The 21484-nt window shown below is 36.0% G+C and overlaps 1 pseudogene; it reads left to right on the top strand.

Moving 5' to 3' along the window:
* The window catches only part of LOC138809354 (GATA zinc finger domain-containing protein 1-like), a 35248-nt pseudogene extending 14324 nt beyond the window's left edge, over positions 1-20924 (top strand).
* Positions 20925-21484: the final 560 nt, after the last annotated feature.

Genomic DNA, 21484 nt, shown 5'->3' with positions numbered 1-21484 from the left:
CTTATTATTTTCTTATTATTCTTTCCTTCTGTTCTCTCATCTCTTCTCTCTTCTACCTCTGTCTTCTCTTCTCTCTACTCTTTCCTACATCTTCTATCTTCTCTCTCTTCCCTTCTCCCATCTCTCTCTCTTATCACTTCCAAGGTATACTTGAAGCTCCCAAATTCTCTTATTGCTTTTTGAGCTAGAACTAAAAACACAAACTATACCACCAGTCAAGTTCCTTTTTTGTTCTTCCTTAGTTTTTAGATTATTGGAGATAGATTCTTATGCATTTTTCTGAACAGGCCTGCTTTGAGTTCTGTTCCTCCAGTCTCCATCTCAAGGCCTCATAGAATGACAGACATCATTTACCAGGGCCCAGCTTGTGCTAATTATCTACCACAACCTCTTATGGGCTGATACAATTTTTCTGTTCTTTTCACACGCTGAGCCTTGAAGGGTATTCATAAATGCTTCATTCCAAAATCTAGTGGATTTTGTGAGGTTCTCACTGGAATGGTCTTTTGGCCATTACTGAATTCACAAATGTTGCCCTGAACAATTTCTACATTCTCTGACTTATCTCATTTTCACCTTCACTTATAACCCTTCTGATTTTATCTGTTCTTAAGTTTTCCTTACAATGATTCTAGGAAGTATGAATGACAAGTTTCCAGTAGGGTATACTTTACTGTGCTTAATAAAAATAGAAAGAAGAAAGTTAAGACTATCTTGTGAAAATTTTAAAAACTCAAAATCTTATGTTGGCATAAAAGAAAATTCTTGACATTCTGAAAAAGTTTAGTTTTCTCCATAAGAAGAATGCTTCTAAAGAAAGACATCATGAAGCAAGGTGATGATGGCTCATGTTTGTAAACCTAGCTGGCATTCCAAGAATCTTAGATCTGAAGATTATAGTTCACAGTCAGCCCAGAGTAGAAAGACTGTAACCATCAAAAATCTGGAAGTGCAATGTGGTTTCAAGTAGTAGAAGTGGTAGGGCACTTGTGTTGAGCAAAAAAGCTCATAGAGACAACAGTGAGTCAAGACTAGGCACAGGCTTAAAGCTACTTGCAAACACTAGAATAACTAAGAGAAGACCCATACTTTTCAAGTGGAAAAAAGAAGAATCCAGGAAGAATTCCAGAATCAGGAACAGATAACTGAATATGGTCACACTGTAATTTTATCTCAATAGCAATCTATTATGCTTTAATTCTGTAAGTTTTTTTATTGTGAAAATACTGTACATAGGGGTTACAATTACATGGGCAAAATAATGAGTACATTTCTTATCAAGCGTTGTAGCCTCCTCCTTTGTTTCCCCTTCCCATCCCTTCCCATCCTCCCCTCGCCACCAATCCTCCCCGCTCCGCCGCCCACCTGCACCAAAATTGTAAAGTTCATTTTTCGACATAAGGACTTGTACATCTCATTGTTGCAAGGAGTCCACCTGTATCCCTATTTAAATGATTTGTTTTTCCCCTTCCCCTCCACAAATTATACCGACATCAAATACAGTGGAAGCAGGGGTTATACTGTGGAGGAGGGACATACAAAGCAACAAAGAAATAATCTTATAAATGTGTTTGAAACAATCACATGAAAGAAAAAACATTTGAATACATATCTTAGGGTTAAATTCTGTAAGTTTTTTTTTTTTTTTTTTTTTTTTGTTTTTTGGGTCTGGTCATGGTGCCTGAACTCTGTTCTGGGCGCTGCCCCTCAGTTCTTCAGCTCAAGGCTAGCGCTCTACTACTTGTGAGCCACAGTGCCACTTTTGGCTTTTTTTTCCTGCTTATGTGGTGCTGAGGAATCGAACTCAGGGCCTCATGCATGTAAGGCAAGCGCTCTACCACTGAGCCACCTTCCCAGCCCCAATTCTGTAAGTTTTAAGAAGATAATTTTTCTTTTTTTCTCTCTTCTCTTCTCTCTCCTCTCTTTCTCATACTTTCTCTGCCCCTACTCTAATCCTCCCCTTCACCTCATCCCACACACAATGCTCCACGTGAACGACTTCAGGATTGTCTTTAAAACTCCCAGAAAAAAATCCTTATTTTACTGATCTTTGCAATAAAAGAACATATAGCACAACAAGGAATTAAACCGTAGATAATAATGCCTGCCTGGCTTGCACATTACAAAATAAGGGTAACCCAGAGCAAGATGATTAATACATAAATGGTATGTTAAATTTTAATTTTTTCGTAAAAACATTTAAAAATTACAAATTTGTTTCCATTATTACTAGACGCATTTAGTTCAGGGGAATAAATTTCTGGGTATCAAAGATTGAAACATATGAGCCTGTGAGTTAACTACATTAACTGCAATGTGCTATCCTTGGTTTCCAATATCTCTTGGCCATTTCATATCACAAACTGTATTTCATACACACTTCCAAATTTACGAAAATTTCATTTGTTTTATCATTGTTAAAATTAACACCAAAGCCTTTAACAGACTTTTGTAGTATCCAAATTTCCCTAGACTATGAATACAGTGGCCTCTAAGTGTTTGGGCAGGTCCAACCAGAAAAATACAGCTGAAGATAGTCTTCTAGAGCAATTTCCAATACAATCCTTCTTCCATCTGAACCGTGTCCATATTTCTGTCTGTAGGCTGATTTCCTTCAATCCCAACAGATTTGCCCATTAATCTCTGGGGACATTATTTTAGTGCATCTCTAGCCAACATCTCAAAACTATTCAAAATACTTTCTGTAAAACAATTCCAAAGACTTCTCAACTACATCATCAAGAATCACTACAACAACACAACAACTATATTTTGGACACCAACTTCCTTCATTAACTACTTCTCTATTCACTGTTACAAAACGCATCATAAAACCACTTAAGAAACAAATTATATTGGCTTCCAATTTTCATTTAACATCTATGGAAAAGAATGATATAGTAAAGCAATTCATACCACAGTGGCCAGGAATCAAAGAAAAGGGAATACAAAAATGGGTTAGGCATAGTATACCTTAAGAAGATATTTCTTGGTGAACTACTTCTAGCTATGACCCACAAGAAACAATTTTGAGGGAGAGAAAAACCTGTTAGGTAAAAGTTTTTTTTTTTAAGTTGTGAATTGACATGGTAGGGGATAACATGTGTGCTCTCCCATGTTTCCTGATGGCTACCTATGGGGCCCCTTGAAACAAAGATTTCCAGAGCATAAAATAAAAATCTTTTATACTTAAGGTTGGCCACATATCCCCTGGAGGAAAAAAACAAACCACTAGTGGGACTTTCTTGCCTGAAAATAATATTGTGTATGTCGTCCTCCTCACCCTCCTCTTCCCGCTCCTCTTCCCGCTCCTCCTCCTCCCTTCTCCTCCCGCCTCTTCCTTCCTCCTTCTTCTTCTAAACCAGAACACTGTTAATTTCATTGTTGGGGCAAAAGCTCAGACACCTTGAATGCAGTGGTTTAATGAACACATAAGGAACCAACATCCCCGTCTCCTTCAAAAACTCCTTTTTTAAAATGTTGTTAGCCAGAAGCCTGTAGCTTACTCCTGTAATCCTAGCTACTTGGGAGGCTGAGATCTGAGGCTCGAGGTTCAATGCCAGCCTGGGCAGAAAAGTTCGTGAGACTCTTATATCCAATAAACCACTAGAAAACCGGAAATGGTGCTGTGACTCAGGGGTAGCGCACTTGCCTTGATGTGAAAAGTACAGGGACAGCACCCAACCCTAGTTCAAGCTGACTAATAAATAAATAAGTAAACAAGTAAGTAAGTAAGTAAGTGAATACATGTTATTGTAAATATGATGTACAGAGGAGTTACAGTTACTCAGGTAATGTGCACATGTTCTTTTGAATTGTGTTACCCCCGCCTCCTTCATTCTCTTCTGAAAGACCAAGGCCTAAACCAGAGTATACTTCCCTTTCTACCCGAGGAAACAATGTCTGAATGAAGAAAAGAATCCTATTTCAGTGTACCACATACTCTCTGTCATTAAAAAAAATCAGAAAATGATCATAATCTTTCCCTAGAGATATTTTCTTCATGGTTAAGTGTCCACAGAGGCCATGTATCCATCTTTCTGAGAAATTAATCATGTTCTATTGCTCTAACTGTGGACAGACTTTGTGGTTCCATGGATTGACAAAAGTTAAAGCACAGGCAAATCAGTCATATCTTGGGTATTCAACAAGCTAATTCTCCCTAATTCCAAAGAACCCTTTCTCTAAAGAATAGTCCTTTATCTTCCATGCTCAGGCCTAAATTTAAAAAAAAAATAGTAATCATCTTTTGATGACCAAAAGGTCTATCTAATAATACTCTCAACTAATATTTACATGTATCATTCTTGTACACTGGTCAATCAGGCAGTAACTGTGAAAAAGGCTTTCTTTGCCACCAGAATTATAGAAAGCAATTGACTAGTTGTTATGGACAGCTCCAATTTGGAGCTCAACATTTATGCATGCTTAATGCAGTTAGACCCACACTTACTATGCACACTTATATTTTAATATGAAATGGCCTTATCATAAAGGTCATTATCAATTTAAAGTTTGGACACCATATCTCAATCAGGTCTAATAAAAATACTGACCTTTTAAAACTAACTCTGGGCACTGGTTGCTCACACCTATTATCCTAATTATTCAGGAGACTGAGATCTGAAGATCACAGTTCGAAGCTAGCCTGGGCTAGAAAGTCCCCATAACTCTTATTTCCAATTAACCACCAGAAAACCAGAAGTGGTTCTGTGGCTCAAAGTGGTAGAGTGCTGCCTTGAGCAAAAGAGCTCAGAGACAGCCCCCTGCCCCTGTATTCAAGCCAAACAACTCAAAACAACAACAACAAAACATAAGTCTGGCCAAACCAAGGGGAAAATAGGGGACAATTTTAAGTTCAAGTATCAAACAAAGTTTTGAGATTTGGTTAGTGATAGTTTATGGATTTTGATAAATATGTTTTCTAACTTTTACAATAAACATACCAGTAATATTGCTTTTCATTCTAGATATAGGGTTATTTTATTTTCTCTAAAACTGTCATCTGATCCAGGAGCCAGTGGCTCATGCCTGTAATACTAGCTACTCAGGAGGCTGAGATCTGAGTATCACAGTTCAAATCCATCCTGAGTACAAAAGTTTCTGAAACTCTTATCACCAATAAACCGCCAGAAAACCGGAAGTGTCACTGTAGCTCAAGTGGTATAGTGCTCGCTTTGAGCTGAAGAGCTGAGGGACAGCACTTAGGCCCAGAGTTCAAGCCCCACGACCGACAAAAAATAAAACAAAACAAAAACAAAAAAACTGTCATCTGAGTTCAAAAGTTTTAAAATACCAGCTTTACAAAGTATAAAGTTTTAAGAATACAAACTAAAGAAAGAAAAAGATCGTGAAGAGGAGATGAAGACATATGATGGAGAAAATTTTTGGAAAAGGTTTCATGATTTTGTATAAGAAAAAAATCCTGGGAAGTGGCACTGTGCTCAAGTGGTAGAGTGTGACCCTGGAGCTGAAGAGCTGAGGGACAGTGCCCAGGCCCAGAGTTCAGGCACCATGACTGACAAAAAGAAAAAAAAAAATCACGAAAGAGTAAGGTTACTAAAAGAATTAAGACAAACCTCAGAAAGTTCAAGGAGATAATAAAGGGTAGGAGAGTATGTTTTCAAATATAGGTAAATAGATAGATAGAACTTACAAAATAATTACATGTGATTAGATTGGCTATAATTCAAATAATTGTCCACGGGTCTTACTTAGGTCATATTATTATGAAGCAAATGAGTTCTTACAAATATTCCAAAGTGACTTAGAAAATATTATCAAAGTAATTTCTTGTGTACTATTGAGTGATATCAATCTTTTGACTACTTGAAAAACTGTATCCTAAGTCAATATTCAATCAAGTGACATCTATCTCAGGATCTTTTATTGATCATCATACAACTAAGTATGTAAAAACTGTTGTTATGGGGCTGGGAAGTTGGCTCCGTGGTAGAGCACTTGCCTTGCATGCTCGAGGCCCTGGGTTCGATTCCTCAGCACCACAAAAGAAAAAAGAAAAAAAAGCCAGAAGGGGCGCTATGGTTCAAGTGATAGAGCGCTAGCGTTGAGTTGAAGAGCTGAGGGACAGCGCCCACAAAACAAAACCAAAAATATTGTTAATTGTTGCTGTCTTTATATTTTAGTTCCTCTATATGAACCCATTTTAGGATACAAAGCTGACAAAGATAGGACACCAAGCAGGTACCCTTAAATTAATTATACCACACCAATCAAGCTTTTGTCCATGAGTCCCTATTGCAGTGATAGCTTTTCAAACTTAATGGGTTCAAGGTAATCCCTGTTTGGGAGTCATTTCTATTTATCATACTGTTGCTGCAATTTGGCCAGTTTTATTGACAGATTCCCTCCTTCCTGGCCTGTTAGTATTCTGACTGAAATGTAGAATATTACATGAACTGAGATATCTCATCACAGCACTGAACAAAATCACTTTCTGGATACTTTCTCAGCAACAAGAAAGATCAAAGTTTATCATGGGACAAAGTTTATCAAGGGAACAAAGTTTATCAAAGGCCAACACAGAGCCACTTGAAAGAAATAACTGCTCAGGTAAGAAGTGATACTCCAAGTGAAATCACTTGTGCTTGTAATTTCAAAATTAACTAAAGGTCGAGAAAAATATTTATAAGCATAGTACCTGATGCTGATGCCCCAACAAGATGGGAATTTGTACCCTTGCCTTTCTTTTTTTTTTTTTTTTGTATGTAATATATTTTTATTGTGAAAACACTGTACAGAGGGGTTACAATTACATGGGAAAGATAATGAGTACATTTCTTATCAAGCATTATAGCCTCCTCCTTGGTTTCCCGTTCCTATTCCTTCCCATCCCCCCCCCCCAATCCTCCCCATTCCCACCCCTCTCACCAAAGTTGTAAAGCTTGTTTTCGACATAACGACTTGCAAATCTCCTTGTTGCAATGGGTCTACCTGTATCAATATTTAAACGATTTGTTTTTCCCCTTCCCCTCCACAAATTATACCGACATCAAATACAGTAAAAGCAGGGGTTATACTCTGGGGGAGGGACATACAAAGCAACAAAGCAATAATCTTATAAATGCGTTAGAAACAATCGCATGAAAGAAAGAAAATTTGAATATATATCATAGGGTTCATTTACCTAACATCACATTATCTAATCTTTTCTGCTTCACTCACACATATATTAAATATTGCAAATAAGGGAAACCATGGGACCTATGTTTCTTTGGGCATGGCTTACTTCACTTAATATAATTTTTTCCAAGCCTTTCCATTTCCTAACAAATGGGGCAATGTCATTCTTTCTGATGGAGGCATAGAATTCCTTGTCTTTCTGTCACCAGCTATTAATAAGGCTCCACAAAAAAAAAAAAAAAAAAAAAAAAAAAAAAAAAAAAAAAAAACCTGAGATATTCCTTTCCATATACGGTGCTAACAACTTGAAATACCATGAAGCCTAGATTAAGAAATAGAAGACATTTTTCATGTGATCTAGTCAACAATAATTTGTAGCTAATTTCTTAGTCCAAATGTTTATAGATCTACAGTAACAAACTGACTTCCTAGCAGCTATGATTTCATTTTTAAAAATTCTCAATTACAGATATGTGGATATAGGCAAAGGGCATGTCAAAGGGATGTCAGAACAAATCTTGTTCAAACTAACATCTAGAATAATCCCCACAACACATATCAACTTAGACAGTAAGATCCTCAACATGGGTCTCAGGAGAGATACCTGGTTTGGGTTGCCTTGACTATTACCTTTCCTGAGACCTCTATCTAATACAATAATTCTGGTATTTGGCCCCTCTAGTTTCAAGCTGATTGTTAAGCTTGAGATTGGAGCCTATCAAGCTACAAATTGCCATTAAAAGAAACTTAATATAAATTGTCCTTTGCAGTTTTAATGTATTCCAAAAGGACAACACACAAACTATATGCTATCTGCCTAAAAGACCCTTCCTTCTAGGAGGATGACAAACAAACTTGCTGCACTCTCCTCTCAGCAAAAGTGGCCTGGAGAAATCATTGCCAAGAGAGGCAGCATTACAGGGCAGGTCTCTAACAACCTGAATCTAATGGTTAACAAAAATAACAGCTTCCAAGATTTTTCCAAACTTCAGTTTACCTGCACAAAAATAACAGGTTTAAAATTTCCCAAACTTCATTTTTATCCTGTGGAACTTTATCCACATGTACATCTTAGCAATAGAACGTAGTTTCAAAAGAGCCACAACACTTCCTCTCCACCAGAGGAAATACACTCATTGAAGCCCAACTATAGAATGAATCCTGTCACTGAAGTACAGATTATATAAAACAAAGAATTTAGCCAACCTACAGAAGCCCGAAGTAGATAGAGCACACCAAAAGATAAGAAAAAGTCACATCTTGTTGAAAAGAGATTCACTATGTCACATATTATTTAACAAAGAAAAAAAGGTACAGTTGCAGATTGAGAAAACACTATCCAAGGTCTGCAGGCTTGGGAATACCTGCCTGAGAGGAAAGACCAGAGGGCTGTGAATCTTTATCACTAGGGCGCTCTAGGAAATCTGTGTCTATGAGAAAAACAGCTCAAATAAATCGAAGAAATGGAATCATTTGAATGAGAATGAAGCTGGTTTCTGCCAAACAGGCTTGGGACTCCCTGCTGAATCAAAGAATAGACACATAGCACCAGCCAGCAGCAAAATCTCAGAGGTCCTTTCCTCCACCTAAAGTTTCAATTGAAGTTTATAATACACACAGAGGGCAATATTGCCAGAACCAAAACATCAAAATTTCTGTGTTTTATTTATTGACTCAATTGTTCAACTCTGGTTTTTCCAAATTGTAATTTATAATAAGGCCATTTAACTTCACCAATCATTTAATCCATTTAATATTTGATTTCTCTCTTCTTTAGTCTCTATTTTGTTTATTTTTAAACTGAAGCTATCATATCTGAATCACATCCTAACAATCCTTTCTTTGAAATATATTTCCATCCCTTCATTGCCACTTCTCCTCATCTATACTACCCATACCTCATCATCCAAGATATGAACAAATTCAGAGAGGATGGATGAAAAAAGACCTTACAAACAAACTCATCAGGAATTAAGGAGTAACTATACTTATAACGAAATCAATTGCAGGTCAAAATCAGTAAGAAGAGACTAAAATATTATCACCTCGTATAAAAAATGAAATGAATGTTCCATGAAGAAGAAATTATGGGGGTCAACATGTATTCACTTAATAGAGGAACACCAATTCAACAAACAATCCTGGACTTACCAGTACTGACAAAATCCAAAATAAATAAAAAATAATAATAAAACCCATTTTGTTTTATTATTATTCACATCTAAGGTGAATCTCTTCTTTAGTTAACTGGTTTTTTGGTGTGAGTGAAATATGGATATGAATCTAAGTAACTTGACTGACATCTTGGCATCTTGCTATTAATTATAGATGGGGACTTTCCAAACGCTAGAGGTTATAGAGGACACTCTTTGGACTGTCATAACTGTCATGGGCTCCAGGAAACTACCACTTCATCTAGGTAATTGGGGTCCTGATTGTCCTTTATTTTCCCTATGAATCATCACTTTATTAAAATTAAGTATCCCCACCTAATCATTTAACCTATATATTATCACTTTGTTAGAGTTAACTATCCCCACCTATTTTGCCTATGTATAACCATTTTATTAAGAATAAGTATATTCACTTTGCCTTTGTATAACCACTATTATTAGGAATAATATCCTCATTTAGCTTGTTTTGTTTTATGTATGACACTTTTATTAGATTGTTAAGATTTGTTCTTCACCTGAAGTACACGTCCTTGTCTTTAGAAACTATGTGCTAGCTCTGTTTTGGGCTTCTGGTCTTTCAGACAGGAGTCCACCATGCAGTCACTGGCTTTTTAATAAATACTCCAAATTCGACCTTCTAAATTGTGGCATCTCTGAATCCCAATAATTGAGAGTACCTTACAACAAGAGTACATAAAGTCTTCCATTAACAAACACATTTTACAAACATATATAAATATAGATATACCTATATATCTATATGTATATATACTTATATATCTGAATGTATATATATATATATATATATATATATATATATATATTTCCTCTAAAATCAGGAAAAAGACAGGATATTCATTTTCTCTACTAATTTCCAATAAAGTGCTGAAATTCCTAACCTCAGCAATAAAAGGAAATGATACAAAAGGAACCCAAAGAGGGAAAGAAGTAAGGAAATTATCCTCATAAACAGATAAAAACTTACTTCTGAAGTACCTAGATAAACCCCTCATTCTCAGGTGCTGAAGCCAATGAATACTTACAGCAAATGAGCAGCAAAAGAAAGGAAAAGTAAAGGAAGGAAAGAGAAAAAATCCATTCTTTCCCATATATGAAAAAAAATGAAGTTGAGGATTAAATTGGGAAAGAAATGCTGTTTGTAATACTCTGAAAAAAGTAAATTAAAATACCAAGTAATCAATATATATATATAGATAGATAGATTACTTGGTATATATATATATTATATATATAATATATTATATATATATAATATATATATTATATATATTAACAGCTGAAGGACCACTACAACTAAAACTTATAAAATATTGAAGAAATAAACTGAAGAAATGATTAGGAGTGGAAATACCTCCAAGTTCTCAGACTTGCAAAATTAGTATTGTGAAAATGGACATACTGCCAAAGGAAATCTACAAATTCAGTACAACATACATAAAAATCCCAATGTCATTTTTGACTGAGATAAAGACAATATAAAAATTCTAATGAAAGTTCTAGAACAACAGAAGGAATTTTGGGTAAATTAGCAATAATGAACAAAGGTATGACATTCCAAAACTTTAACTTTACAACGAGCTACAGTAGCAAGTAAGATTGGTACTGGCACAAAAATAGGTTTGAAGACCAGTAGTATAAACTAGAAGTCGCATTAATAAACCCATATACTTGCATGCATCTGGGATTTGATAAAAGTAGTAAAAAGTACATGTTGGAAAAAATGGCAATCTTTAACCAATGGGGTTAGGAAAATTGGATATTTGAATATGGCTGGCACCTTATTGGTTACAAGGTTGGGTGGCAGGACCTAGCATCTTGTCTTCTTGCTGGGGGAAGGAAATGCCCCCACCCATCACCTACCTCCCAGGTGATGGGCATGCCTGGAACCATGGAGGCTGTAGCCAGCACTTGGCTGAGAAGTTAATGAATCTGTCAGTCCATTGCCTGGGACTGGGAATTTCCTGTGGCCCTGCCCTGGGCTTGGGCCCTATTTAGGCCCAGACCAGCCTAGCTGCCTCTACCAACATGTCTCCATGATCCTGTCCTGTGTCCTGTCTTCTGGCTTGTCTCTGGTCATCATGGCATCCCAAATTTTGTTCTCCATCAGAGCTGAATTAGCTTGCTGGTATTGTTTTTGTTCTTTTCTTCCTCTCTCTCGTTTTTCCTAATTCTGTTTTGTGTAGTTGAGTGCTGCAGGCCTTTGTAACTACGGTCTGCCTGTAGCCTGCTAATTGTATAATAAAGACTCCAATATTTTATATTAAAAAATGTGGCTTCTGGGATGATTCACCTTATAACACATCCATATGTAAAAAAACCAAAGCTGGATCTCTTGACTGTCACACTGTCTACTCAAAATGGAACAAACACTTCAATTTAAGACCTAAAATCTTGAAACAAATACAAGACTGGTTAGGAGGAACATTAAAACTACTGGCATATTAGGAAGGAACTTTCTGAATACAGACCAGGGGTTCAGCTTATTGATAATTGAGAAATCATTTTGTAACAAGGCAAAAAATGTCTGTACAGCAAAGTTTGAATTTAATCAAGAAAAAAAAAATCAATGTACTGATAGCCAAAGTACAGCCATTCTGGACTTTTGAAGGCCTTTACTGAAAGTATCCATTGTGAAGGCCTTTACTGAAAGTATCCATTGTGAGGACTTTTACTGAAAGTATGAACTCAGGTTCCTGGAAAAACTGCAAAATGTCCTAATAACATTCTGCCCTAGCTACAGCCTAGCAATAGCCATCAGTGGATGACAGGAAGGTACCTAAAGCTCCAGATGTTTCTTAAGATAACATAGTTAACATAGTTTGCTGCTTAACAACTTAGCTCATGCACGCCAGCCAATAAGATTGTTACAAGATTCACTCATTAAATTTCAACCAATCATGTAACCCTTAAGTTGGAAACCCCCTACCCTTGCTAAACTGGGAAGTCAGGGCTCTCAACTCTGACCTGCTCCACAGGTGCCTGTTGTGAGTCCAGGCTGGAGTTTGCAATAAATGACTCTCGTGTGCTTGCATCAGAATCAGTTCCTTGGTGGTCTTTGGGAATCCTTATCTGGGCATAAGATCTCAAAATGGAACATCTTTATCAGCTATACATCTGACAAGGGCATAATATCCACAATAGACAAGGCACTCCCAAACTAAGCTGTCCTAAATTCAGTAAACCAATGAGTGGACAAAGAAATCACATAATTTCTCACAAAAAGAAGAAAGAATTACCAATAAAGACATGAGGAAATGCTCAAAATTCTCATTTTAATATGAATCAAAGTTATATTGCGATTTCATCTTACCCCTGTGAAAGCATCCTATATCAAGTATACAAAAAATAAATGCTGGTTGTGAGTTGAGGAAAAAGGAGCTTTAGTATACTGTTAGTGGGAATGAATGTAGTGTAATATTCAGGAAGACAGATTAAATATTCCTAAAAACTCAACATAAAACTAGCTTGTGATCAAGCAATACCATTTTTGGTCATCTATCCTGAATATTACAAGTCAGTTTGCAGTAAAGACTCTTGAACATCTATGTTTCTTTTTTCACAGTTTTCTATAACCAAGGAAATCAAACCGCCCAATGCTTTCTGAGCGGATAATGAAAATGTTGTGTGTATTATATATGTATATGTATATATATATATATATATATATATAAACACTTTTAAATCAAATGTATAGCATAAATTATTACTCCTTTTAAATTCTTTGATAACTGATTAATAAGAAAAGTCAAAGGAATAAAATTGTTCTCTTGCTTTCCCTTACCTAGTTTTCCTGAATCATGTCTCTCTACTTTGTGTGATCACCTCCAACCATAGGATACAGAGAATTACTAAACCTGGAAACTTGCTACTCTCTTCTTGAAAGGTTCTTCAGTTGTTCCACTCAGTATGATTATATCATCTTCTGCCATCAAAATAAATATAACACAATGGCTACCACAGAGTGCTATTTATTCATTCATTAGTTAACAGATTTAGCTGAGAGTAAAGCACTGGGTAACTGTATTCATACACACGCCTGTTCTCCTATGTCAGTTGAGGCCTCATTATCAACCAAAATAAAACCTTAAGTTCTATGACAAACAGCTGCTTGTCTCAAAACATGGCAATTGGTTCTGAGAAAGCAAATATTTTTAAGCGGTCCACTTAAGAGGACTTCTTAGGGTAACAAAACTAAACATGTTGCAATGTACAGAGAAGACATTATAAAATCAACTAAGACTTCACAATTGCTGTATGAAAGACAATCAGTCATTGACACTTTATTGGTTCAAACGTATTGGGTGGTCTATTTGTTCGTTGCCAGACTTATCAATCACACCAATCAACCATCTATGTATTATTCTTGACTTCCATATTGCACCCTCCCTCTCTGTTTTCTTTCTCTTTTTCTTTTTAAAATGGAAACCATCACATCTGAACCATAGTTTCTACAAGTTAATCCTCTTTCAAATTGGGCTGTAGATCCCAACTGTGTAAAATGTTAAGGGATCCCAGAAACCTAAAGAGGAGAATGGGCAGCCATCTTACAACAGCCTGAAAAGACCACTGACAGCAACTACTATAGGAAAAGTATTTTGGAGAACGACAGTACACTATCTTCTAGAGTCTGGTTTAACAAGGAAAGCTACAGCTAAAGATTCTTAAAATTACTCTTTGTAAGCCTATTAGCTATTAATCTGTATAAGATTATCTCTGGTTTCTCCAAGTTGTAAATCAGAAGGAGGTGATTCACCTTTCAATCTTACCACACTTTTCCCCATTTTTTCTTCCTTGCTCTTCTTAAGGGAAATGATTGTATCTGAAATATAATAGCCACCAATTATTCCTTTCTTCCTTTCTTTTTGTTTCTTTCTTTTTTTTTTTTTTTTTTGCAGTCACAGGTTTTAAACTCTGGGCTTCGGCACTGTCTCTGACCTCTTTTGTTCATGGATGATGCTCTACTACTTTAAGCCACAGCTCTACTTCTGGTTTTCTGGTGGTTTTAGAGATAAGAATCTTACCAATCAACCTTCTCCATTTAATCCTTGAGCTTCATATCACCAAACTTTTCCCCCTTTTTTTCTTTTTCACACTTCTTTAATGGAAATCATCTTATCAGAACCATATTTCCCAACAATTATTGCTATCATATCTGAGTTTCAATCCCTGTATACAGTAATATATATTACTCATGTATCTCCCACCTCCATTCCCTAATTTTTATCAATAACAAACTACCTCCTAATAATCTGCTCAAATAATGATCATTTGTTTTTCTGTTCTATTTCCTTTGCTGTGTTTTTTATTTCAGCCTTCTATTTCCTGTTTCTGAATGTCCTATTGGCTAATGTACTTCTTTCTCTTCTTCTATTATCCTTTCGCTTTTTTCCTTGTCATTCCTCAGACTCCTTATTGCTGAAGTTTGCACCTAAACATCTGTGTATGCATTTATTCTTTTCTCCACAGTTTCACAATACGGGGTCAATACCACATTAGATACCTTTCCCCTCCCCTGAATAACTCATTTCATCTCCCCACTAACCTGTGCTGTAAATACCTACTCTCAATACTTCCCAACCAATATTGTAAAATACTTCCAATTATTCCAACAGAACTTCCCCTTCATCTCTGAATTACTCCTACTCTGTGAATTATAACCTTCTAGAACAGGAAGTCGCTCAGGAAAATTCATATATTTATACTAATTACTTATTTTTTTTCAAAAGTCAAGGGTACAGGATAGATTCTATTAGTGTTACAGGGTACAGGAGAAATCATGAACAAATTTCATGTACTTGAGTTAAAGTAAATTGAATATTGAGTGATGTAATGACAATAAAAGTAAGAAGAGTTGTACATATATTTAAGAGATGATCCATGACACACACACACACATAAAATGAATTCAAACAACACTAAAGTTCTAAAAATGTCATATCCTGTATTTTAAAAAGTCCTTGATTCCAACACAATAGTATGATATGTACAAAAATTGGTAAATAAGTACACAACAAGCATGAAAATAAAAAATACAAATAAGAAACCACTATGCATGGTGACAAATGCTTCTTATTTTCAACATGCTGGGTGCTAAGGCAGAACAATTGAGTGTTTATGGACAGCCTGTGCTAAAATAATAAAATTCTGTGGGAAAACAAAACCAAACAAACATAAGAATAAAAAAGTTTGTATGTGATCAACTCAAAGAAAAAATAAAAGTAATAACTCAGGGACACATAACATAGCAACAGATTCTCAAGGGGAATAAGGGAAGATAAAATTTGGCATATAACCAAGAAACCACACAGAAGAAAGTCAAAGTAGAAAAGTACATAGAGGGGGAAGAATGCTAACAGTTCTCTGGACCAGGAGAGGGAATAAGAAGTCAGCAAGACTTTTGATTTTTATCAATTTTTAACAAGTTATCCAACCTAGGGATCCGTAAACTCAGTGGTAGGAAAAATAAACCAAAATAAAGAGAAAATAAGTGAAATGAGGCAAAGCCCTCAATCAATTTTCCTATTTTTTAAAATATGTGGTTTCAACTAGAGAGAAAATAATGCTAATAACAATACCTAACTGCTAGCCAGCTACTGGAGGTTCACACATGCAATCCTAATAACTCAGGAGATAGAGATATGAGGACTGCAGTTCAAAGACAGCCAGAAGGTCAATCAGACCTCTTACTCCAATTGCACAGCAAAAAACTGAAGTTGTGATGCAAGTGGTAGAACTCCAGATTTGAACAAAGAGGAAATGAGATCCTGCATTGAGCTCCAGTTCTAACATAAAGCACACCCCAACAAATAACTAGTATGTTGCTGGCAATGATAGGAAAGATACTACATTTAAATCTGTATTTCATAGCTAAAATATAAATAAATTCATATATAGTTTAAATGAAGTCATGAAAGCATTTGAAGAAAACAGACATCAAGTTTTCTAACTGTGGTGTCAGGGAAAAATCTAAAAGCAAAACACAAAAATAAAAAGTAAGAAAATACCAAAAAATATTTGAAAAAATCATTTTTATATGCATGATAGGGTGACCTCTACAGTGATTGGTTAGTTCCTTTTCCTCCCCTTTTATGCCATGCAGGATTTTTTGCTTTAAAAATGTTTGTTGTGTGATAATAAATTCCTGCTTGACTTGACTCCCTGCTGCATCTGTCTGTCTCTGAGGCTAAGGGAGGCTGGGGAATGGGCAAGTGGCCCACTTACCTTTCCTCGGACCCTGTCCATCTTCCATGAGATGGACAAAAACCCAACAGATATGTTTATGGTTTATAAAAATTAATTTGCAATACATTTGATAGTTAATATCATAAACTTTTTAAAAGGTTTTAAAGCCTTTACATACAAGTGTGCAGGCAGCAAAATGAATACTACAACTTTTTTTAGTTGTTTTTCAAAACTCGCTAAAATGAAATCTTTCTATTCTACAGTAGTGGCTCACACTTTTAATCATAGCATCTCAGAAGGCTGAGGGTCTTAGCTCAAAGACAGCCCAAGCAAGAATGTCCTTAAGACTCTCATTTCTAATTATACACCAAAAAGCTACAAGTAGAGTTTATAGCTCAAGTTGTAGAGGACAATAAACTACAAAGCACCAGTAAGGCCCTGAGTTTCCTCCCCAGTACTGGCACAAAAGACAAAATAAAACATATTTGTAATCAAATGAAATAAATTCATGTATTACTGAGAGTAATATAAATTGTCATAAATTTTCTAGAAGGCCCATTGAAAATATGTATAAAAAGTACTAAATGCACAAATGTTCTTTAATCAGTTGGCCTTTTACTCAGTGTAGCAAACATTAAAATTAAGGCAGCTTGGTAAGATAAAGTAATACTTATCTTAACTTAAAAGTACTATTCTAAGATATTAAAAGTTGCTGCCAGTATTTCTCATTCTCATTTCTTGCTTCCTACCTCAACATATAAGATTAATAAACTAATATTATTAAATAACCAATATTATCTACTGGTTAGCAAGAACTTTTCCAGCGACTGAAGGAAAATAAACTCCTCCAACAGCTCACTCAAAAAGTTCACTTCATCTTCTACCACAAAGTACATCTATTCACTTTCAATTCACCTATTGCCTTTATAAATATAATCCCTTTCCTGCTTCTAGTGACTAAAAATCCAAATGGTCATCTTCTTCATAAACAACCTCAGTAAAGATACAGCACAATTACATCCTTGGACTCACATGACTTAACCAAAAGAAAACTTCAATTAAAGAGGTAGCAAGGCATTTGTTAATGGAATATATAAATTAATCTATTCCATTACCATTTGCTCTATACCTGCTGCATGAAAGCAGGACACATTTTCTAGAGCTAGGATTAGAACTCAGAAATCAAGACTCAAGTTCAAGAATAAATATAACAAGCACTTTGGAAAAACGAGGAATGGAAGGGTATCAATTCGTTATCATCACAGTGATTGAGAATTGTATCCTCCCTTCCCTCCCTGAGTCTCACTGAAGATTATGTGACAGGGAATTAGTTCTTTGCAAAGAGCACAGAGTTCATTTTTGAGATTCCAGCCAGCAACATTTTCTGGATTATGAGGGAGATAGGTAGCTTAGGTGCTACCTGTCATCTGTACCTAGATACTGAATCCCCTTACATAAAATCCTCTGTATTTATTCAACATTTTCAATGGCATGCTAATTTCTTTTATTGTTTCTTTGTTCATTTTTTTGGTTTTTGATTGTAAAAATACTGAACAGAGGAGTTACAGTTACATGAAGATGGTAATGAATACATTTCATATCAAGCATTATTAGCTGCTATGTTTTTAATATCTTAAATTTCTTAATTATTTTATTCATGCCTTAAGAGGACTAGAATGGAAAAAATAACATTTTTCCACCATGAGCTCATATTTACTCTAAGATACCAAAACTGCTTATAATTGTATATATTTCTCCAAACTCATTTTTCTGCTATGGCTCCATGGATTGTATATCTTTATATGCCAATTAAATTTTGTATGCCACACATGCAATAACTGACCTAGGGTATGAGGTTGCCATGTTTCTATTTCTCACTGTATATGTATAAACATATGTATGTTTATACAGAAGCCAATTTCTTTTCATTCTAATTTATATGAATTGGACTTTTGTCCAATTTCGTCCAAGTTTTCTGGTGTCAAGTAATTTTTTCTACTTTGAACACAATGTGAATCACATGTCATACACTCAACTTTTATGGAGAAATTTTTGCCAACTGTGATGTGGTTTATCTACCAGATTCCATCCATGCGGGAACCATATGGCAAAGGTGCTTTCTATCTATGCTACATTTCATTTTGTTAGTCACTGAAGAGTTAGTGACTGCATTTTAGGTACAGGTTCAATAGTAACAGTGGGGCAATAAGATGCCTTAGAGAATAAGACTATTAACATGTGATAGTTATACTGGCATAAATTTGTGTGCATATGACATCACAAAGCTGATAGCTCATCACAATTTTATCACAGCTTAGTGTTCAGACAAACATGAATGCTAGAGTTGTACTAAAAACTGCAGATGCTAATCTTACTGAATTCTGTTCAGGATGTGACACTGCTGCTTGCTATTATAGCTACAGTAATCCAGAGGGCAGTGGATTTCAGTATGGCCAAAGATTACTTCATTTGTGAATCTAGTCATTCGGGTTGAAATCATTGACTATTTTTTGTTTCAATGCTCATTTTGATAATGCTGCTCCATAGCTATTTTCACCTCTTGGACCACCAAGACTTACTGAATTAATCTATTTTCATTGAGAAGCACCATATAAGGTACTGTATTATTTTGTTTCTGATTATTTCTATTTATTCATTTATTTAAAAAGCTGCCAGAAAGAAAGTTTCCACTAAAGGAAAAGGGTGAAGACATATTTTTATTTTTATTTTATTTTATTTTATTTGTGAACATACTGTACAGAGGGGTTACAATTACATGGGCAGGATAATGCACACATTTCTTAACAAGCATTGCAGCCTCCTCCTTTGTTTACCCTTCACTTCCTTTCCCAACCTCCCCGCTCTCCCCCACCCAATCCTTCCCCCATTATCCCCCAAGGACATTGTAAAGCTCGTTATTGACATGAAAATTTGTACTTCTCATTGTTGCAACAGGTCCACCTGAATCCTTAAACGACTTGTTTTTCCCCATCTCCTCCACAAGTTATACTGACATCAAATATAATATAATGAAAGTGGGGGTAATAATGTGGGGGAGGGACATACAAAGCAAAAAAGAAATAATCTTATAAATGCGTTAGAAACACATGCATGAAAGAAGAAAAAAAACATTAAAATACATATCTAAGGGTTCATTTTCCTACCATCACATTATCTGACCTTTTTGGCTTGACTCATACATACACTAGATATTGAAAATAAGGAAAACCATGGGACCTGTGTTTCTTTTGGCCTGGCTTACTTCCCTTAATATAATTTTTTCCAAGTTTTTCCATTTCCTAACAAATGGGGCAATGCCATTCTTTCTGATGGAGGCATAGAATTCATTGTGTATATATACCACATTTTCTTGATCCATTCATCTACTGAAGGGCATCTGGGTTGGTTCCATATCTTAACTATGGTAAATAATGCTGCAATACACATAGTTGTGCTGGTAGCTTTAGTGTGGTCTTGTTTGTAAACATTTGGGTAAATGCCCAAAAGTGGGATTGCTTGGTCATAGGGGAGCTCTATGTGAAGTCTTTTGAAGAACCTCCATACTGCTTTCCAAAGTGGTTGAACAAGTTTACATTCCCACCAACAATGAAGTAAGGTTCCCTTCTGTCCACATCCCCTCCAGCATCTGTTGTTGTTAGAGTTCTTGATTTTTGCCATTCTAACTGGAGTGAGGTGGTATCTCAATGTTGTTTTGATTTGCATTTCTTTTATGGCTAGTGATGTTGAGCATTTCTTCATGTGTATATTGGCCATCCTTCTTTCTTGTTCAGAGAAGTTTCTCTTTATGTCTTTAGCCCACTTATTTATTGGGCAGTTGTTTATTTGAGAATTTGTTGTTTGGGGATTTAATTTTTTGAGTTCCAAGTATATTTTAGATATGAGACCCTTGTCGGTTGTATGGCTAGTAAAGATTGAAGACATATTTTTAAATTAAAAAATCCCATCAGAGCTCCTGAATCTGTTTCCACCATCATCACTGCAAAATCAATGTTCTACAACAGAGTATATTACCAAAATGGTGATGATGTTTCTGTGATTGATAATCAACATGGAAAGCTCTACTATGCTCAGATCAGGGGTTTTATCTACGACCAGTATTGAGAGAAGAGCGCAGCACTGATGTAGCTCATTCCCACTCTCTCTAACCCCACAGATCAGTTTGATCCTTTGTCTCATATCATATGGCCAGAGGAAGACCTTCCCAGGAAGATGGAATACTTGGAATTTGTTTGTCATGCACCGTCTGAGTATTTCAAGTCAAGGTCACCACCATTTCCCACTGTCTCCACCAGACCAGAAAAGGGCTATATATGGACTCATGTTGGACCTACTCCTGCAATAATGATTAGGAGACAGTTACCAAACACTTGTAGTTACAACTAAATCCGAGGCTGGGAAACTCAGTAATATATCCCTTACCCAGCATGCCTAAGACCCTGGGTTCAAAACAAACAAACCCAAAAGTGGATTTTTCATTTTCTTATATTTATACAACTCTGAAGAAGATAACTTCTTCCACGAATTGCTTTTTTTAGTCGGTCGTGGGGCTTGAACATGAGGCCTAGGTGCTGTCTCTGAGCTCTTTTTGCTCAAGGCTAGTACTCTACCACTTTGAGCCACAGCTCCACTTCCAGTTTTCTAGTGGTTAATTGGAGATAAGAATCTCATGGACTTTCTTCCCTGGCGTGGCTTTGAACCATGATCCTCAGCTGCTAAGTAGCTAGGATTACAGGAGCCGCCAGAGCTCAGCCCATAAAATTCTTATATGGGAAACTAAAAAGTGTGTTCCCAATGACCTAGTAATTGTTAACAAATTCTGCCAACTCTAGCATGGGGCAGATTCAGCTCAACCAGTCATGATGGAGGTTCTTTGATCAGGCAGGACCCCATTTCCCTGTTTGGGGTGGATATGTTCTGCCCTCAGAACAATTTCCAACAAGTCT

The sequence above is a fragment of the Dipodomys merriami genome, unplaced genomic scaffold, assembly GCF_024711535.1.
Source record: "Dipodomys merriami isolate MVZ:Mamm:240054 unplaced genomic scaffold, mDipMer1.0.p SCAF_494, whole genome shotgun sequence".
Classification (NCBI taxonomy): Eukaryota; Metazoa; Chordata; class Mammalia; order Rodentia; family Heteromyidae; genus Dipodomys; species Dipodomys merriami.
This window is presented reverse-complemented; position numbering and strand designations above follow the sequence as displayed.